This window comes from Perna viridis, chromosome 6 (genome assembly GCF_037379345.1).
Source record: "Perna viridis isolate PV_CMFRI_1.1 ecotype Kerala chromosome 6, ASM3737934v1, whole genome shotgun sequence".
NCBI lineage: Eukaryota > Metazoa > Mollusca > Bivalvia > Mytilida > Mytilidae > Perna > Perna viridis.
In genome coordinates, this window is record NC_142450.1 from 36,384,888 (window position 1) to 36,406,890 (window position 22,003).

The 22,003-nt window shown below is 32.8% G+C and overlaps 1 pseudogene; it reads right to left on the minus strand.

The window, feature by feature from the left end:
* Nucleotides 1-2,752: 2,752 nt before the first annotated feature.
* On the minus strand, nt 2,753-3,837 carry LOC148614763 (dehydrogenase/reductase SDR family member 4 pseudogene; annotated as a pseudogene).
* Nucleotides 3,838-22,003: the final 18,166 nt, after the last annotated feature.

Sequence of the window (22,003 nt, forward strand, 5' to 3'; positions counted from 1 at the left end):
CTAACGGAGCAACAGGAAGAAATTGAAAGTTTGTGTGAGACTTTAAAGAATTAAAGAAACATTCTTTCCAAGTTAGATAGTGAAATTCTTGAGGAAACTGATGATGATTCTATAGAGACGGAGATAAAAAAAAAAGCAGACAAGTATGATCTTGACATAGATCGTATTCTTACTGAAGTCAAAAACACATTTAGTCAGACACACAATAACAACAGTAAACCAAACACACATGTACCATGTCAACAGAATCTTAATTCCAATGCAGAAGAGTATGTCTATTCTCAATCTTCATTTGACAACGGAACAAATCACCAAATGACATACCACCCTTCACAAAGTTCATCACACGCCAGTACATTTCACAAATTACCAAACTAAACCAACCGTAATTTGACGGGAATCTATTGAAACGGCAATCATTCTGAGATGCATTTTTAATCTTCTATTGAAGACAATCCAGTCTTAACAGATGTGCAAAAACATATTTACAAAACCAACTTCAGGGCATCGCCGCACAATGCATAGCAGGACTTCCATTAAAAGCCCTAACTACTACCAAGCAGAGCTATTCTACAAGAGAGATTTAGTCAGAAACACAAAATAGAAAGCGCTTTAATTCAGAGTTACTTTCGCCAGAATCTAACGTTGGTAGTTTGAAAAACAACTCCGACAGAATAGAGTGCACTATTCGTTAGGTAAACATGAGAGTACACTTGCCACAGTCCTTACACCTATACCTTACAGCAAACTTCCGCCCGATATAAGAAAAAATATAACCAGAGACAGAGGTAACGACGACTGGGACTTACATTCATTGCGCACAGCAATAAAGAGAGAGTTATGCGTTGAAAGCGCTGGACAAGTAGTAAGCACTAGTCAAGACGAGTTCGATGTCATGCCAACGGCATCATTCTAACCGGCTCAAACAATGATAATAGGATAAGGAAAACGCCACTCAACCACTACCGATCGAAAAAAGTGTAAGTCATGTCTATTTTGCAAAGGAAATCACCACCCAAATACATGTGAGAACGTAACAGACACTGAAAAACTCGTTGAAATCATGAAAATGAAAAGGGTATGCTTCAATTGTTTTGGAAGTCACCGAATAGCCGATTATAAATCAGACTTTAAATGTAAACAGTGTGGGAGACGACATCATACATGTATGTGTAAAGCAGAGCCAACAACAAATGAGAAACCTCAACAAAAGACCGTTGCACATTCTAACGTTGAAGTTAAAGATCCACTTGAACCATCAATATTATTACATTCAACAGGAGCAGCACGATGAGAAGTATTACTTAAAACCGCCTTAGCGCCTACTTGGTATGATGATATATGTTTTATGAGTAATATTTTGCTTGACGAGGGAGGGCAAAATTCATTCATAACGGAGGACTAAGCCGGCAAACTAGAAATTGAACCGAGAGCGTATACGTTGCATTGAAAATTTCTGGATTCGGAGGAAAAGAAGGTCATGTCCGTTATCTTAAAGAAGCAATGATAAACATCGAAACGACAGAAAACAAGAGAGTTTCGATTAAAGTAGAAATTGTACCGACGATTGCATCCCTGATTCAGATGAAATCACGTAGAGAAATTGCGTTCATATCGTACCTTTAAGGATTTCAGATAGCGCATCCGACATCTGCCGATGAAAGATTCAACATATCCCTATTGATAGGTACAGATTTCTATTGGTCAGTGGTAGAAGACAAGATTATCCGAGGTGAGGGACCGACTGCAGTAAAGTCGAAGCTGGGATACTTGTTATCCGGACCGATAATGACAAAAATAGAGCAAAATCAGACTACTCATCAATGATGAACATTTTAATTGACCAAGAAGCCGTGAAATGTGACTTAGAACATTTCTGGAATCTAGAATCACTCGGTTTGTTTGTTTGTTTGTTTGTTTGTTGGGGTTTAACGTCCGAGCAGCAATATTTCAGCTATATTCAGACGATGAACATGAAATGGGTGATAAAATGGACATGAAATAAAAAAAAATGATGGGACACAAGGATAATAGGGTCGACAAATTTTGATTGCCACTGGAAAAAGGGGGGATGTGTAAGGTCGGGCAATTTAGCCTCCTGTGGCGGAGCGCAAAGGTTCCTACTCCTATCGAATTCCACAGCAGGGTTCTTGAACGTGTGAGGAACGTGGCATCGTTCCCAACACGGTGCACCACTATGGTTTGCGGTCAGATATTCCGTATTATAGCCTGACAACCCCAGCATGTAACACGCCAGGGGTACCCCATTCCACCACCTGGGGCACACATCCCAGTTGCTCTGTGGACCTAAAGTGTTTACTTTTCTTTGTGAGAAAATTTTCCTTGATTTAAGAAAGTTTCATTTTTGGATATTTTAGTACCAGCATTTTTAGTAGGTACCACATTACTTTAATTGCCGCTACCATGCACATTTGCTGGCCTGGAGTATGTCAGTGATTCAAGTAAATCATACTCATTTTTGAGAGCTACATATACGTCTTTGTTATTCCTGTTTACGACGTTTAATACAATTAATATATCCGCGACAACTATTTTAAAAGAAAAAAAGGAACAAAAAAGACACTCATGTATGTCTTACTTTTTTAATTTTTGACACTCCCGAAAATGAATTTTTCGCATTAACCCTTGAGTCCTCGTTATTTCAAAGGGATCAAGGGAAATTCCTTGATAAAAAATAAGTGCTATATAAAAGAACTACAAGAAACGAATGCAAATACATGTAGTTATTTATTATATGAAAATAAAGTGTATAAAAATCATAAGCAATAAAGAATAGTTTGGTATGTTATTATTTTTTTTCAAATATTTCCAATTAAACAATAATATTTTGATACATACATATAGTTTACAAATATAAATTAAATAATATAAATATAAATTCATTATAAGCGAGGTTATGTTTCTGTCATATAGGCGGGGTAACCATGTGACCAAACACAACCAGCAAAGACAAAGCACATTAAAAGCTTGTGTCTTTATTAAAGACGGGAGTCCATGCCACCACCGACAACAATAGTTTCTCCAGTAATATACGATGCATCGTTGGAACAGAGAAAGGAAACAATCCCGGAACACTCCTCAGGAGAACCGTACCTGGTCAAAGGAATCTTAGGTAGAATCGATTGTAAAACTTCAGGATTATTCCAAGCAAATCTTGATAATTCCGTTTTTATAAACCCAGGCGCTATACAATTTACTCGAATATTTTTCGGAGAAACACTTGATAGTAGGGCTTTTACAAGACCAAGTAGTGTTACTTTAGTTACACTGTACATAGGCATAATGTTATTTGGAGAGTATGCTGCAATGGAGGATACGAACACAATCGAACCACCACCCCGGTTCTCCAAATGTGGAACTACTCCCTTGCAAAGCATGTATGCAGCTTTAACGTTTGTATCAAATAATTCGTCCCATTCTTCTTCTTTATTTTCGAGAAGTATATTATGGCTATCTAATTTGCCAGTAGCATTAGAAACTAAAATATCGATTCCTCCATACTTTTTGAGGGCTAATTGAATGAGCTTGGCTCTATCCTCTTTCTTTGCAACGTGACAAACAATTCCACAAACGTCAAGCGTTTCAGCTTTAAGTGTACACACAGCTTTATCTACGTTATTCTGGTTTCTGCTACTAACAACAACTTTCGCGCCATCGTGAGCTAGGCGTCTAGCTATGGCTAGTCCAATTCCATCTGTTGAAGCGGTTACAATTGCCACTTTTCCACTTAGCGTCCCGAGTTTTTCGGCCATTGTCGTTATCTAATATTGTGAATTGAATATCCGGACCTTTTTCTTACTATTTCCGTAACTTTAAATCCTGAACATCATTTGCTAAATGAAGTACATGTGATGTATAATTTTAAGGTAAGTTTATAATAAAAAAGTTTATTGCAAATGGAGCGTTATCAAAATTCAAATCGTTTTGATAACGCGCTATTAGACTCTAATTTTATGTAGATGTTATGTTAAAATCCTTTAAACGAATAGATATCAAAAATATTTAAAAAATATAAAACTTTATGTTGTTAAAAATAAGATAACTCATCAAACGCATCTGTTATATCAATTCTATCTAACAGAAAAATGAATATTGATATGTACCAAGAACTTACAATTTGCTGTTTATTTAATACCTTTCTGTAGGTCCAAGTTTATTTACTCATTATGGCAATAAAATATAAACAATGTCATAAAGAAATGGAATTATGGTAACAGATATATCTTGCTTTTATTATCATTATGTGGTATATTTGGCGATATACTTGTACATCGGAATAAGCCAAGCGTAATAAAAATTAACATCCTTTACTAGTCGATATTTCACCGTCAAAAGCATACAAATATTGTTAGAAAGTTTTCGTGTTTTGATTTCCAATAGAAATGAAAGGAAACAACTTTAAACATTTATTTATACACGAAAGAAGGAAGTAGAAATACAGAAGGAGCAAACACAATTAACCCGATAAATAAAAAATTCAGCATCACCTTATAGACAACATCTGATGATAGGCTGCTCAATATCAAGGTTGTCACTCAAAAACAATTCGGTCGTATGCATGACGTGTTTGTCAGATTTGAGTGTTTATTTAAACATAACAGGCGACATCCAACTGTCAATGACATTTAAATAGGCATGATCTTCATCGAGCAACATGGCGACTTGTAAGACAGGACGAACTTCATCTACAAGCGTTGTGGAAATCTTGTAAGACAGAATGAACTACTTAACTTTTTTTTTCAACGTAGTGTTTTAAATCATTTGATTTGATTTGATATGTACATGGACTTTTTCTGTGGAACAAGGATACGGTCAATTTCTTTATCCAGTATACGTTCAGTCTCTGGCGGAGGAGTTCATCCTAACCCTTTCATGATGTTACTCCCGAATTTGTGGGAGATCATATTGTTTGTGTTATAGTCTTTGGTGTGACGATTTGTTTTCTCTATCCTAAAGGTATATAATACCTAATATTTCTAGTAGATAAATTTTCCTATTTTTCTTTGAGATGACCTTGAATGAACATACTTCAGAATTCTAATGTGAAAAGATTGGTCACCGAAGTTGATTTTAAGATAATTACAAAAGGCAATTTCTACAACATTGTATATGTATTCTGTAACATTTTGGGTACTATTAAAAAATTGGTAGATAATATTTCATGTAAATTTGTATAAGGGACAATTAACTGATATTCTTTCGTATTTCAAAAAGGAAAGTGGGGGTCACAGAACGCTTATTCTTGTAATATAAAAAAATCTAAAACTTCCATTACATTTCTGTAGAATATTTTCTCGCCAATAATCTTCTCTTTGAAGGAGTTTTCCCGCCAATGATATCCATTTGAAAAGGACTTTTTGCAGTTCATATTTGTAATTTTACCATACAATATTTTCTGAAAGAATTCATTTATAACATTTTGATCTCATTATTTTTACATCATTTAAAAACTAGTAGTTAATTGAAAAGATATATATGTCCGTGGGACTTTGCAGAATGACAGAATAGAATGCTCCGTGCAATATGTATTATCTACCTTCAGTTTTTATATGAATTCTATTTTTTCTTCTGTTCCCAACATTTTGTATGTATGTCGCTTTTTTCCTGTTTACATGTAAGTGGATATTGATGTAATTAAATTGATTAATTGATATTTTTTTCATTAGTTGTGTTAGTACGAATCAATCGAGATATAATTAGAGATTAAGAAATACATCTTGTTTTTTTTTCTATTTCATGTAGAAAACAATAAAACAGGCAATAATATTGGAATGGGTAAATTCATTGTCTTCGTAATATGACAAAGTAATCATGGGAACCAAGGTTATACCGGTAATCAAAAGAATGTAATCCATGGACAAAGACCAGACATGAAAAACAGCAAATGAGCAACTCTACTATAAACTGGGAGCATGGACCAGGTACACCGGTAGGGTAAGCGTCCTCTGCTTTTCTAGAAACACCAGCAGAGTTGCTCATAAAAAGTCAAGTCCGGGGTAGACGAAAGGGCAAAGGAAAACTATGACACGTTGAACAAATCAGTTTTCATGGCGCAGATGGATACACCGTAACGATCCACGAGTTCATGATGACGGCCATAAAACTTTTGTAGTGATGACTTGAATCTTGTAGCAACATAACCCTGTTCCAGAAGCCTATTTGTTAGAGTTCTAGTGCGATACAAAACGTCTGCGTAGTTTCGGCAAGCTCTGGCATAACGTATTAGTTGTGATATGAACGTTCCATACGCAGGTGCTGAAAAGATGTTGCCACAGATGAAAGGAAAGTTGACAATTCTGAATGAAAAGTCATCACGTTTGTCGTATAGTTTGGTCAATAGTTTTCCTTTACCATCGATTTCTAAGTGTGGTCAAGATAAGAGGCTGACTTCACAATGTCTGTAGTATCCCTTATCTCAAGTTCTTTTGTGTAGATGCAATGTATCAAATCCCCGAAATTAGGATTGTTTAAAGATAATACGTCATCTACATCTATTTTTGAGTCATCCTAGTTTAATTGTAAATATTGGATAAAATATAATACATACGATTCGACCAGTCCAATATAATTTTGTTCTCATTAAACGATGAACCTTTAGTCGTTGTTGTGAATTCCTCTTGAACAAATTGGCCGCAATATGGGGTGATAAATGTGGTACGATTATCCTTTACAGATGACATTTTGCTATTATACAATGAAAATTCAGTAATAAGATTATATTTGTTATAATTGGATAACATCGTCTTTCATCAAAATGAAAACCAGGTCATGATCACCACATTTAAAATGAATATTTTTGTCACCTTCCCTCCTTGAACAACTTCTGATTTTATAAAAAAGACACAACACAATGTATGAACTGAAAAAGGCCATTTATTATAAAAAGACGAAAACTAAATATCAAAAGGACATCAGCAAAACAAAACTGTATAAAACAATTTACCAATAGTCTAGACTAACCTAAATTGTAAAATAATGAAAGTACATAACTACCTTATGAATAGTATCTGAGTTGAAAATCAAAGATGAGGGGCAGAAAACCGCTCAAATTCTCTATCACTATGACCCGTGCTATTAAAGCATATAACAGTTCATTATTTAAAAGTTTAAGAGTTCATGATGACGGCCATAAAACTTTTGTAGTGATGACTTGAATCTTGTAGCAACATAACCCTGCTTCAAAGTATACTACACAAAATACCCAGAAGGTATAGAAAGGTATGGGAAACTTTCCGTGTGAAATAAAATGTTCATTCTATAATAAGCTATCTTAAATGACATATATTTAAACGGAATGAAAAACCTATAAAACAGTTTATAGTGGTGACGACACTATATCTGTGTACGAATTACGCAATGACCAAAGAAAAAATCTAGTCAAGAACAATTTATGTAACTCTTCTGATGGATTTAATTTACACATTAACTAAAACAACAAAACGCAATATATATAGATATGATAGATACATTGGTATAGAAATTGCTTTTGTTGAATAATTTTTTATAACAATTGGAACATTTTGCCATGGGTTAAAATTGATTTCAAAGGTATCGAAATAGGATTTGACAAATCGTTGCCTAGAAACATTGTGAATGTTATTTATATTTTTAATGATATTATTTTCTTCAGGCACTCTCAGGCTGAACAATTTGATAACGTCCGATTGAACTAGTCTTGTCTTTTGGAAAATAATATTACCCTAAAGCACCAGTTTTTTTTTAAATTCTTAACGTTCTAGGATTCGTGAAAGGACCATTCCAGAGATATGTTTTTGCTTTAAAAAAGACGTTTGTAATTAAGGATATTGTAAAACCCCTTGTTGCTTTCCATTTATCATCGTATCAACTTTTCAATTAGTTTTCTAAATTCACTTTTGCTATCTACCCATATAATTTTGAGGTACAACTAGTGGTGAAAAGTGGAAAGCCATTGATGCAGATCTAATCGAAAACGTTTGTTTATTTTGATTCTTATTCAGGTCTGCGCTTTAGATATATAATTTCATATTGAAGGGTTGGTAATTATTTCTCAGTTTTTGAGATTGTGCTAAAAAGGCAAACAATTACGGGCGTTTTTGTTGAGTTTTGAATAACTCTTTCAATTTTTTATCCGGACAAAAAAATTAACGTTCACACGTGCATGTATAATAATAAAGGTATCATGCTTTTCTCATCAGTGTCTGTTACCTTTCCTTTATGTATGATATCAGAATTTTTTAGGTGATTTTTTTAAAATTCTACACGTGATCTTAAGATGTCACAAGTTTACTAATCACTTCAACGCATGATTTCCGTACATCTTCTAGGTCATTTAAACTCGAACATTAGAGCACTTTCAGATATTTGTGTTCATCAATACTTTTCAAAAACTATATTATTTAAAATAAATTGACTTTCTAGATCATCGCTTCATAGTAGCTACATGCATCCTGTATATATATTCGTTATGGCCAAATTTGGATGTTCCAAAATAATGGGTTTGCTTTGGAAGTAATGGAAGTTTTTTTTTTACTGAATTTATTCCTGTAAGATACGTATGATACTGTGAAAGTACCAGTGTTCGTGGGGTACCAATTTTCGGAGTTTTCGTGGATAGGCTATACCACGACATTTGGTTTGAAAAGAAAAGGAAAATTCAATTGATGTGGATACTGAAAATCTTAACAAGTCTAAAAATCCACGAATTTGTGTTTTCTTCCCGAACACACGAAAATTGGTATCAACCAATACCGAAGTCCTATCACAGTACGTCAACACATGCTAGTTTTCTATTAAAATTGGACAGATGTTTATCATTCCTCAACATAGGATATATTCGTGTTATAATTTTTTGGATAATGAATTCCGGTATCTATTTATTTGTAATTATCCTAGCCTTGTTCAAGAAGAGCATACATTTCTACTTTATCATCACGTAATTCATTAGAGCTAAATCGAATGAATTTGTAACGCATTACAATGCTGAGAACTTTCATATTTTATCAAGCACATTGTCAGCATGCTTGCATCTATATAATTAGATATCAGTCTAGCATAATCAATTAAATGAATTAAAATAAATAATACTTCTTACCTACATATATGAAGATAATTCATTTCACTTTTTATGCAAAATTCTACGTGATTGAAGTAATGTCTTAGTAAGATATATGCGGTTAGCAATGTATGTACATTTATTTATGCTTTCTTTAATGCACCGTGAAGATAAATTTCTTAACTTATTGTTAACCATGACTTGCTCTTGTTTGTACTCAATTTTAGATAACTTATTATGAAATGAACTCTTGTGTAACTAGGTGTTTACGGATAATGAATACCAATATGAAGGGTATTACAGAAAAAATTAGATTAAAAGAGTTAAAATTGTTTTGACATTTTATGGATTTTTAAAATAAAACTGAGAAAAATCAAAATTGAGTGGAGAGAAAAAAGTATGGACAGCCGAAAGATAAACATGTTAAAACCCCACCCCCGGGATACATTTTGGAAATTGTTTTTCCTCATTGGAGACCATCATTACATTTTTTGTCTACTACATATACCAGGGCACTGAAAAGTAAAATAATATTTTGACATTTTAGTTGATAACTCAAGCAGAAACCGAGTCTATGATCCTTTTAAGTTAAGCCACGAGACCGATTTGTTTTTTTTTTGTTTTTTGTGATGTTCATTCTATTAGATGTGTTTTATTTAAACATCAAAACCATTTCGATTTTTGTACCTGTTAAACTGTCGTTATAAACAAAAAACTTGTTAAAGCTTGATTATTACAATTGCCATCACTAATATGTAAAAAAAAACAATTTTAACGCGTAAAATTATGTTTGTCATTTGAATACCATTGTTGGTGTGTGAAAATAAGAAGGATTGACTAGAAATAAACGTCTTTCATAAAGCACTATTACGAATATGTAACTTTCTTTAGGGTATCGCCTAACAATCTGTACAGACCAAATGACATCGTCAAATACTAGGTAGGCGGTTAAACTCTTCCTTGACTTTATTTTGTTTCTGTGCTTGTCAGAACCATTTAAATAGGGTAGCAGTACTTTACCTAAGGCAACAGCATGCAAGAGTGTTAAGTAATGATATTTTTGTTTGTATTATTATTTCTGAACAACTACATACTCTCTCGTCATAGTCATCCCGACAAGTCCATTGTCCATTACTAAAGTGAGACGAGTATAAAAACTAAAACTTAATTGCAAGATTCTACCGACCCATTGCAGGATTAACCCTGTCTGGAGGGTGACATTACAAATAACCCTAATAATGATTTTTTTTTCTCTTTTTGTCTTTCAGACGTTTGCTTTTGATGTTGAAAAGACCAACAACAAAAAAAAAAAAAAAAAACACAAAAAAAAATCAATCAAAAAACAGAAAAAAAACAACAAATACAAAATAAATAAAACCAAACGCATAAACTGATAAAAGAAATTATCGGGTCACTTTGCAATAAGCATGTGCCAATTACCCGCATTTGTGCTTCTTGGTCATTGTAAGTAAACAAATCACTAAACCGTTTCGTTATAAAATTTAAAACATCTGAAAATTCAATTTTTCGAGAAATGTAGTTACAACTCTATTTCAGTTAAAATAAAGCATTTTCTGCTCTTCAAACATTTTTGATAGATCTAAATGTGTCAAAATCATTCATTTGCGTTCTCTTTTAGCATATATTTGCCAAGTAAATCAAGCTGTTTAGTCCATAAAAAGAAAATTCGGAAGTGAGTTAAAATTTTTAAAATATATGCGTACAACCATTTTGCAGAACTCTCCTGTCTGAAGAAAGATCATAAGCTGACTTTATTGATTTTTACCGATAGCTTTCGATTGACTCGTGACGTCACTAAGTCGGTTTGGTACAGATACAAGTACTGCAAATAATAGGTAAACAAAGAATATTCCGTAAATATTTCTACGATACTGTTTATCTGATCACCAAAACATGTTGTCTTGTCAAGCTTATAATTACAAGAATGATAAAGAGAAATATTCTAAAACATTTTTTGACTGGCAACACGAACATTCTTCGGAAGTAGCCATTAGATTTTCCTTAGACATACTTGTCTTCAGGCTGCAAATTCCGTTGTTCGTCTAAGTTGTCTGATATTTGATTACATGTTGTGCCTCAATCTCTTCTTCTGTCTATTTTGGGTAGAAATTATAGGAGAAAAGTCCAAAATTTGCTATTTCTTTGGACATCGTAATTACCTATTTAATTTCACTTTACAAACCGACTTCGTGACGTCAAAGCTCAACCGATCATGGTGGCGCGAACAATTCAAATTCCCTATCTATGAATCGCGATCGGTTGGTTAAGTTAGTTAAGAAGAGGAAATTGCATTGTTTCAATCTAATTTTCATGAACACTTAACACATTAGTTTCGATATTTATGACTTGCACAATAACATATTATTTTCCTTCAAATTGAAAAAAAAAAAAAAAAACTGACGATAAGTTTCATGTAAATGCATACTGTGACACATAGAATATAGTACTTGCTTGATGTTTTCTTTTTTTGTTGTTGTTGTTTTGCTTTTATTGAATTATTTGTTCGAGCTTTCGAAAGAGTAATCAAAGGAACCAAGGTTATAGCGGTAATCAAAAGAATGTAATCCAGGGACAAAGACTAGACATGGAAAACAGACATACACAACAAAGAACATAGAATAACTAAAATCATACATACAAAGTAATAAAAGCAAATGAGCAACTCTACTAAAAACTGGGAGCGTGGACCAGGTGCACCGGTAGGGTAAGCGTCCTCTGCTTTTCTAGAAACACCAGCAGAGTAGCTCATAAAAAGTCAAGTCCGGGATAGACGAAAGGGCAAAGGAAAACTATGACACGTTGAACAAATCAGTTTACATGGCGCAGATGGATACACCGTAACGATACACGAGTTCATGATGACGGCCATAAAACTTTTGTAGTGATGACTTGAATCTAGTAGCAACATAACCCTGTTCCAGAAGCCTATTTGTTAGAGTTCTAGTGCGATACAAAACGTCTGCGTAGTTTCGGCAAGCTCTGGCATAACGTATTAGTTGTGATATGAACGTTCCATACGCAGGTGCTGAAAAGATGTTGCCACAGATGAAAGGAAAGTTGACAATTCTGAATGAAAAGTCATCACGTTCGTCGTATAGTTTGGTCAATAGTTTTCCTTTACCATCGATTTCTAAGTGTGGTCAAGATAAGAGGCTGACTTCACAATGTCTGTAGTATCCTTTATCTCAAGTTCTTTTGGGTAGATGCGATGTATCAAATCCCCGCAATTAGGATTGTTTAAAGATAATACGTCATCTATATAGCGGAAACTGAGATTGAAGGATCTAGCCAAACGATATTCTTTCTTTCTGATCAGATCAGATCAGCTATAAAGTCAGCCTCATAAGAGTGAAGGAATAAGTCAGCAAGTAAAGGAGCACAATTTGTTCCCATTGGAATGCCGACCGTTTGTTGAAAAACACGTCCATCACACTGGACAAATATGTTGTCGATTAAAAATTCCAGCATTTTGTAAACATCTTCCTCTGTATATTTGGAAGATGATTTTGAATTATTTCTTAAGAACCATAAGATATTATATTTCCTTTACTTCTATCTATTTTTGAGTCATCCTAGTTTAATTGTAAATATTGGATAAAATATAATACATACGATTCGACCAGTCCAATATAATTTCGTTCTCATTAAACGATGAACCTTTAGCCGTTGTTGTCGTAAATTCCTTTTGAACAAATTGGCCGCAATTTGGACTGATAAATGTGGTACGATTATCTTTTACAGATGACATTTTGCTATTATATAATGAAAATTCAATAACAAGGTTATATTTGTTATAATTGGATAAACATCGTCTTTCATCAAAATGAAAACCAGGTCATGATCACCACATTTGAAATGAATATTTTTTGTCACCTTCCCTCCTTGAACAACTTCTGATTTTATAAAAAGACACAAAACAATGTATGAACTGAAAAAGGCCATTTATTATAAAAAGACGAAAACTAAATATCAAAAGGACATCAGCAAAACAAAACTGTATAAAACAATTTACAATAAGTCTTGACTAACCTAAATTGTAAAATAATGAAAGTACATAACTACCTTATGAATAGTATCTGAGTTGAAAATCAAAGATGAGGGGCAGAAAACCGCTCAAATTCTCTATCACTATGACCCGTGCTATTAAAGCATATAACAGTTCATTATTTAAAAGTTTAAGAGTTCATGATGACGGCCATAAAACTTTTGTAGTGATGACTTGAATCTTGTAGCAACATAACCCTGCTTCAAAGTATACTACACAAAATATCCAGAAGGTATAGAAAGGTATGGGAAACTTTCCGTGTGAAATAAAATGTTCATTCTATAATAATGTCTGAAATGACATATATTTAAACGGAATGAAAAACCTATAAAACAGTTTATAGTGGTGACGACACTATATCTGTGTACGAATTACGCAATGACCAAAGAAAAAATCTAGTCAAGAACAATTTATGTAACTCTTCTGATGGATTTAATTTACACATTAACTAAAACAACAAAACGCAATATATATAGATATGATAGATACATTGGTATAGAAATTGCTTTTGTTGAATAATTTTTTATAACAATTGGAACATTTTGCCATGGGTTAAAATTGATTTCAAAGGTATCAAAATAGGATTTGACAAATCGTTGCCTAGAAACATCGTGAATGTTATTTATATTTTTAATGATATTATTTTCTTCAGACACTCTCAGGCTGAACAATTTGATAACGTCCGATTGAACTAGTCTTGTCTTTTGGAAAATAATATTACCCTAAAGCACCAGTTTTTTTTAAATTCTTGACGTTCTGGGATTCGTGAAAGGACCATTCCAGAGATATGTTTTTGCTTTAAAAAAGACGTTTGTAATTAAGGATATTGTAAAACCCCTTATTGCTTTCCATGTATCATCGTATCAACTTTTCAATTAGTTTTCTACATTCACTTTTGCTATCTATCCATATAATTTTGAGGTACAACTAGTGGTGAAAAGTGGAAAGCCATTAATGCAGATCTAATCGAAAACGTTTGTTTATTTTGATTCTTATTCAGGACTGCGCTTTAGATATATAATTTCATATTGAAGGGTTGGTAATTATTTCTCAGTTTTTGAGATTGTGCTAAAAGGCAAACAATTACGGGTGTTTTTGTTGAGTTTTGAATAACTCCTTCAATTTTTTATCCGGACAAAAAAATTAACGTTCACACGTGCATGTATAATGATGAAGGTATCATGCTTTTCTCATCAGTGTCTGTTACCTTTCCTTTATGTATGATATCAGAATTTTTTAGGTGATTTTTTTAAAATTCTACACGTGATCTTAAGATGTTACAAGTTTGCTAATCACTTCAACGCATGATTTCCGTACACCTTCTATGTCATTTACACTCGAACATTAGAGCACTTTCAGCTATTTGTGTTCATCAATACTTTTCAAAAACTATATTATTTAAATTGACTTTCTAGATCATCGCTTCATAGTAACTACATGCATCCTGTATATATATTCGTTATGGCCAAATTTGGATGTTCCAAAATGATGGGTTTGCTTTGGAAGTAATGGGAGTTTTTTTACTGAATTTATTCCTGTAAGATACGTATGATACTGTGAAAGTACCAGTGTTCGTGGGGTACCAATTTTCGGAGTTTTCGTGGATAGGCTATACCACGACATTTGGTTTGAAAAGAAAAGGAAAATTCAATTGATGTGGATAATGAAAATCTTAACAAGTCTAAAAATCCACGAATTTGTGTTTTCTTCCCGAACACACGAAAATTGGTATCAACCAATACCGAAGTCCTATCACAGTACGTCAACACATGCTAGTTTTCTATTAAAATTGGACAGATGTTTATCATTCCTCAACATAGGATATATTCGTGTTATAATGTTTTGGATAATGAATTCCGGTATCTATTTATTTGTAATTATCCTAGCCTTGTTCAAGAAGAGCATACATTTCTACTTTATCATCACGTAATCCATTAGAGCTAAATCGAATGGATTTGTAACGCATTACAATGCTGAAAACTTTCATATTTTATCAAGCACATTGTCAGCATGCTTGCATCTATATAATTAGATATCAGTCTAGCATAATCAATTAAATGAATTAAAATAAATAATACTTCTTACCTACATATATGAAGATAATTCATTTCACTTTTTATGCAAAATTCTACGTGATTGAAGTAATGTCTTAGTAAGATATATGCGGTTAGCAATGTATGTACATTTATTTATGCTTTCTTTAATGCACCGTGAAGATAAATTTCTTAACTTATTGTTAACCATGACTTGCTCTTGTTTGTACTCAATTTTAGATAACTTATTATGAAATGAACTCTTGTGTAACTAGGTGTTTACGGATAATGAATACCAATATGAAGGGTATTACAGAAAAAATTAGATTAAAAGAGTTAAAATTGTTTTGACATTTTATGGATTTTTAAAATAAAACTGAGAAAAATCAAAATTGAGTGGAGAGAAAAAAGTATGGACAGCCGAAAGATAAACATGTTAAAACCCCACCCCCGGGATACATTTTGGAAATTGTTTTTCCTAATTGGAGACCATCATTACATTTTTTTGTCTACTACATATACCAGGGCACTGAAAAGGTAAAATAATATTTTGACATTTTAGTAGATAACTCAAGCAGAAACCGAGTCCATGATCCTTTTAAGTTAAGCCACGAGACTGATTTGTTTTTTTTTTTTTTTTTTTTTGTGATGTTCATTCTATTAGATGTGCTTTATTTAAACATCAAAACCATTTCGATTTTTGTACCTGTTAAACTGTCGTTATAAAAAAAAAAACACTTGTTAAAGCTTGTTTATTACAACTGCCATCACTAATATGTAAAAAGAAAACAATTTTAACGCGTAAAATTATGTTTGTCATTTGAATACCATTGTTGGTGTGTGAAAATAAGAAGGATTGACTAGAAATAAACGTCTTTCATAAAGCACTATTACGAATATGTAACTTTCTTTAGGGTATCGCCTAACAATCTGTACAGACCAAATGACATCGTCAAATACTAGGTAGGCGGTTAAACTCTTCCTTGACTTTATTTTGTTTTTGTGCTTGTCAGAACCATTTAAATAGGGTAGCAGTAGTTTACCTAAGGCAACAGCATGCAAGAGTGTTAAGTAATGATATTTTTGTTTGTATTATTATTTCTAAACAACTGCATCCTCTCTCGTCGTAGTCATCCCGACAAGTCCATTGTCCATTACTAAAGTCAGACGAATATGAAAACTAAAACTTAATTGCAAGATTCTACCGACCCATTGCAGGATTAACCCTGTCTGGAGGGTGACATTACAAATAACCCTAATAATGATTTTTGTTCTCTTTTTGTCTTTCAGACGTTTGATTTTGATGTTGGAAAAACCAACAAAAAAAAAGAAATCAATCAAAAAACAGAAAAAAAAACAACAAAAACAAAATAAATAAAACAAAACGCAGATGAATGGAATGTGAAGAACATGTGCCCGCTTTACCCATTTTCCCCAGGTGAGTTATTGCAGACCTTTGTATGATTTTTATTGGTATATTTAAACTGAATTTTCTGCCTGTTTTCTAACAATGCTATCTCAGTATTAAAGAAACAATGAAAGCCCTGAATATTGAAATGCTGAAATTTTGTAAAACTATGTTTTCAATTGAGAAAGTGCAGATACTATTTAAGATAAAGTACCTTTAAAATTAGGTTTTTTTATCGTTTGAGTATACTGTTTGTAGTTTAAAAAGTATTGTCAGAAAGCCAAGAAACATTACTCTCTTCCCTTAGTTTCCTTTGGACTTTTGACTTCAGGGCAGAATAGACCAGTTAACCCTTATATTACTTTTTCACAGACATGCATACTTTTAAAGCCTGATAATAATGAGGCATAATTCTGTTTGTTTGTCAAAATATAACTGCAACGTTGAACTTTCAGGTAAGGTTGTTTAAATGACTCCTCCGATCTTAAGGCAATATGAGTGTATTAATCTATGATAGATTTTGACCAACAGTTTATGCTGAACACGAACAGATTTTCTAAATTATTTAAGAAGTACATATAATAAGATTTCAATGAGGCTTGTGGTTTTCATCAGGAAAATTCGCCGGCAATGTACAAGGAATGTATTGAAAACCGAATAATGTCAAAATTAAATGGTAAATTCTAAATTTTTGAAATTTTAAAGAAGCATGCCGAAATAAAAAAAAATATTACATTGGCGTGTTTATTTCTGATAATCAGTTATAGTTTCTTGGAAACATTATCGGTAATTTGAGCAAAAGTCCTTTGCTGTGTGCTTGCTGATTATGCTTGGATCGACAAACTGATAAAAGAAATTATCGGGTCACTTTGCAATGAGCATGTGCCAATTACCCGCATTTGTGCTTCTTGGTCATTGTAAGTAAACAAATCACTAAACCGTTTCGTTATAAAATTTAAAACATCTGAAAATTCACTTTTTCGAGAGATGTAGTTACAACTATTTTTCAGTTAAAATAAAGCATTTTCTGCTCTTCAAACATTTTTGATAGACCTAAATGTGTCAAAATCATTCATTTGCGTTCTCTTTTAGCATATATTTGCCAAGTATATCAAGCTGTTTAGTCCATAAAAAGAAAATTCGGAAGTGAGTTAAAATTTTTAAAATATATGCGTACAACCATTTTGCAGAACTCTCCTGTCTGAAGAAAGATCATAAGCTGACTTTATTGATTTTTACCGATAGCTTTCGATTGACTCGTGACGTCACTAAGTCGGTTTGGTACAGATACAAGTACTGCAAATACTATGTAAACAAAGAATATTCCGTAAATATTTCTACGATACTGTTTATCTGATCACCAAAACATGTTGTCTTGTCAAGCTTATAATTACAAGAATGATAAAGAGAAATATTCTAAAACATTTTTGACTGGCAACACGAACGTTCTTCGGAAGTAGCCATTAGATTTTCCTTAGACATACTTGTCTTCTGGCTGGAAATTCCGTTGTTCGTCAATGTTGTCTGATATTTGATTACATGTTGTACCTCAATCTCTTCTGTCTTTTTTGGGTAGAAAGTATAGGAGAAAAGTCCAAAATTTGCTATTTCTTTGGACATCGTAATTACCTATTTAATTTCACTTTACAAACCGACTTCGTGACGTCAAAGCTCAACCGATCATGGTGGCGCCAATAGGCGCGAACAATTCAAATTCCCTATCTATGAATCGCGATTGGTTAGTTAAGTTAGTTAAGAAAAGGAAATTGTATTGTTTCAATCTAATTTTCATGAACATTTAACACATTAGTTTTGATATTTATGACCTGCACAATAACATAGTATTTTCCTTCAAATTGAAAAAAAAAAACTCATGTAAATGCAAACTGTGACACATAGAATATAGTTCTTGCTTGATGTTTTCTTTTTTTTGTTGTTGTTGTTTTGCTTTTATTGAATTATTTGTTCGAGCTTTCGAAAGAGTAATCAAAGGAACCAAGGTTATAGCGGTAATCAAAAGAGTGTAATCCAGGGACAAAGACTAGACATGGAAAACAGACATACACAACAAAGAACATAGAATAACTAAAAGCATACATACAAAGTAATAAAAGCAAATGAGCAACTCTACTAAAAACTGGGAGCGTGGACCAGGTGCACCGGTAGGGTAAGCGTCCTCTGCTTTTCTAGAAACACCAGCCGAGTTGCTCATAAAAGGTCAAGTCCGGGATAGACGAAAGGGCAAAGGAAAACTATGACACGTTGAACAAATCAGTTTTCTTGGCGCAGATGGATACACCGTAACGATCCACGAGTTCATGATGACGGCCATAAAATTTTTGTAGTGATGACTTGAATCTAGTAGCAACATAACCCTGTTCCAGAAGCCTATTTGTTAGAGTTGTAGTGCGATACAAAACGTCTGCGTAGTTTCGGCAAGCTCTGGCATAACGTATTAGTTGTGATATGAACGTTCCATACGCAGGTGCTGAAAAGGATGTTGCCACAGATGAAAGGAAAGTTGACAATTCTGAATGAAAAGTCATCACGTTCGTCGTATAGTTTGGTCAATAGTTTTCCTTTACCATCGATTTCTAAGTGTGGTCAAGATAAGAGGCTGACTTCACAATGTCTGTAGTATCCTTTATCTCAAGTTCTTTTGGGTAGATGCAATGTATCAAATCCCCGCAATTAGGATTGTTTAAAGATAATACGTCATCTGTATAGCGGAAACTGAGATTGAAGGATCTAGCCAAACGATATTCTTTCTTTCTGATCAGATCAGCTATAAAGTCAGCCTCATAAGAGTGAAGGAATAAGTCAGCAAGCAAAGGAGCACAATTTGTTCCCATTGGAATGCCGACCGTTTGTTGAAAAACACGTCCATCACACTGGACAAATATGTTGTCGATTAAAAATTCCAGCATTTTGTAAACATCTTCCTCTGTATATTTGGAAGATGATTTTGAATTATTTCTTACAAAGTATGAGGAATCTCTACCAAGAACTATATAATTGTATCTAGGTTTACCATCTTTTTTGGAAAAACAACGATGTATAATGTTTTTAAAGTGTATGAAGAACCATAAGATATTATATATCCTTTACTTCTATCTATTTTTGAGTCATCCTAGTTTAATTGTAAATATTGGATAAAATATATTACATACGATTCGACCAGTCCAATATAATTTTGTTCTCATTAAACGATGAACCTTTAGTCGTTGTTGTCGTAAATTCCTTTTGAACAAATTGGCCGCAATTTGGGGTGATAAATGTGGTACGATTATCTTTTACAGATGACATTTTGCTATTATACAATGAAAATTCAATAACAAGATTATATTTGTTATAATTGGATAAACATCGTCTTTCATCAAAATGAAAACCACGTCATGATCACCACATTTAAAATGAATATTTTTTGTCACCTTCCCTCCTTGAACAACTTCTGATTTTATAAAAGACACAACACAATGTATGAACTGAAAAAGGCCATTTATTATAAAAAGACGAAAACTAAATATCAAAAGGACATCAGCAAACCAAAACTGTATAAAACAATTTACAATAAGTCTAGACTAACCTAAATTGTAAAATAATGAAAGTACATAACTACCTTATGAATAGTATCTGAGTTGAAAATCAAAGATGAGGGGCAGAAAACCGCTCAAATTCTCTATCACTATGGCCCGTACTATTAAAGCATATAACAGTTCATTATTTAAAACACAATCTTCTTGTATCGACGAAATAAAAAAAAAAAACATCGCTGCAAAATTTTACCATAACACAAAAAAAGAAGACAGAAAAAGAGAAAAAAAAATAAAATGAAATAAAAAAAGTACTAGTTTATTACAAGTTTGGGAAGGAGGTGGATAGTAAAAATACTGTGGCTATAAATTGATCACTAAAAGTAAACAATGGCTACAATTCATGAATAATTAATTAGCACACTGCTGCAAGTGACGATGGAAGATTTTCAAAAAAATATTACGTGTCTACGTGTCTGCTTTTAAATTGTAATATTTATGGATATGCATTTTATAAAAAAAAAAGCCATTCGTGATATAAGGAGAAATTCAATTTGTAATATTAAGCCATATAGTTTGCAGGATACGATGAACACAATACACACAAACATAGATACATATGCTGTGTAGTGGAAACTGATTTATTGAACCCAAATCACGAAAACGGGGTTCACTGCTTCTGAATTCTTGTAAAGCATATTATTTTTCAATAAATACAATTCTACTTTGCTACAGCTGATTGGGTAAATCCACCAAGGTATGATTTTTAATAAAATGCAATATATTCTCTATCAATCAAACATGAAAAGATATCGTTTTTTTATTTGAAAAATAATAAGGGTGGTCCTCTATTTTAACTGAAGTTAATCACTTTTCAAGTTATTTTTCCAAAACGTTAATACTGCAGGAGATGAAATGTCTATATTTCTTGAAAACAAATCTGTACACTTTACATGATGTTATGATTGTAACCCAATATAAAGGTTGTAGGCATCGCTAGAATACCAATAAACTCTAAATCTGTTTTCCAATTACGTATCGTGTGGATCTGTTTCATGCTTTGAATATTTTCCCTGTATTTCAATGAAGCATGGCGCCAACAATATCTTTGTCTAGTCAGTTTCAGTAGGGACAGACAAGATCACTCATCGTTAATCATTGTCATGTTCTCACTATAGGATACTTAAATATCATTAATTCTATCACATCTTATTTGTCATAAAAATCAACATTTGCTGTATAAAAAGTCAAGACACATAACGTTTCATTCACTGTATTGCACATGGTATAACTTTTCGGTGGTAAGTTTAGCTTCCTATTTCGATAGATTTGGTTTTCAGTCCTTATTGTATACAATTAATTTTTGGATTTAGATCTTCCTACATATTTGTTTCTAATGCTGCTAGTGAGAGGAAAATTCCTCGTTAATACAAGTGTACACCATATCTAAATTTGCAAAATACATGATTGATATCCTTGTAATTGATAACCACTTTATCGATGCTGCTGGTGCCCTGGGGTGTTCACCAACCCAGTAGTCAAAATTGTCTGATCTGACTCCGAATTAAGTCAGATTTGTTTATAATAGTAATCAATTCCAATTTCGATAGTTTTGGTTTTGAGTACTTCTTGTATACACTTAATATTTGGATTTAGAGTACCTATAATTTGATTCTTATTCTTCTAATAAGAGTTTACTCTTTGAAACATGCGTACAGCATATCAAAATTTTCAATATATATCACTTGTATTTTTATTTTCCATACATTTGAATTTTCCCATTTGTGTATCTGATAATTCAGTCTGCATAAAAAGGTGCCAAGCTAGTTATTATATTGACCGATGAAATTCATAATAATTCTCAATATAAAACACGTTGTTTTAAATAAATCGTTACATTAAAGATGT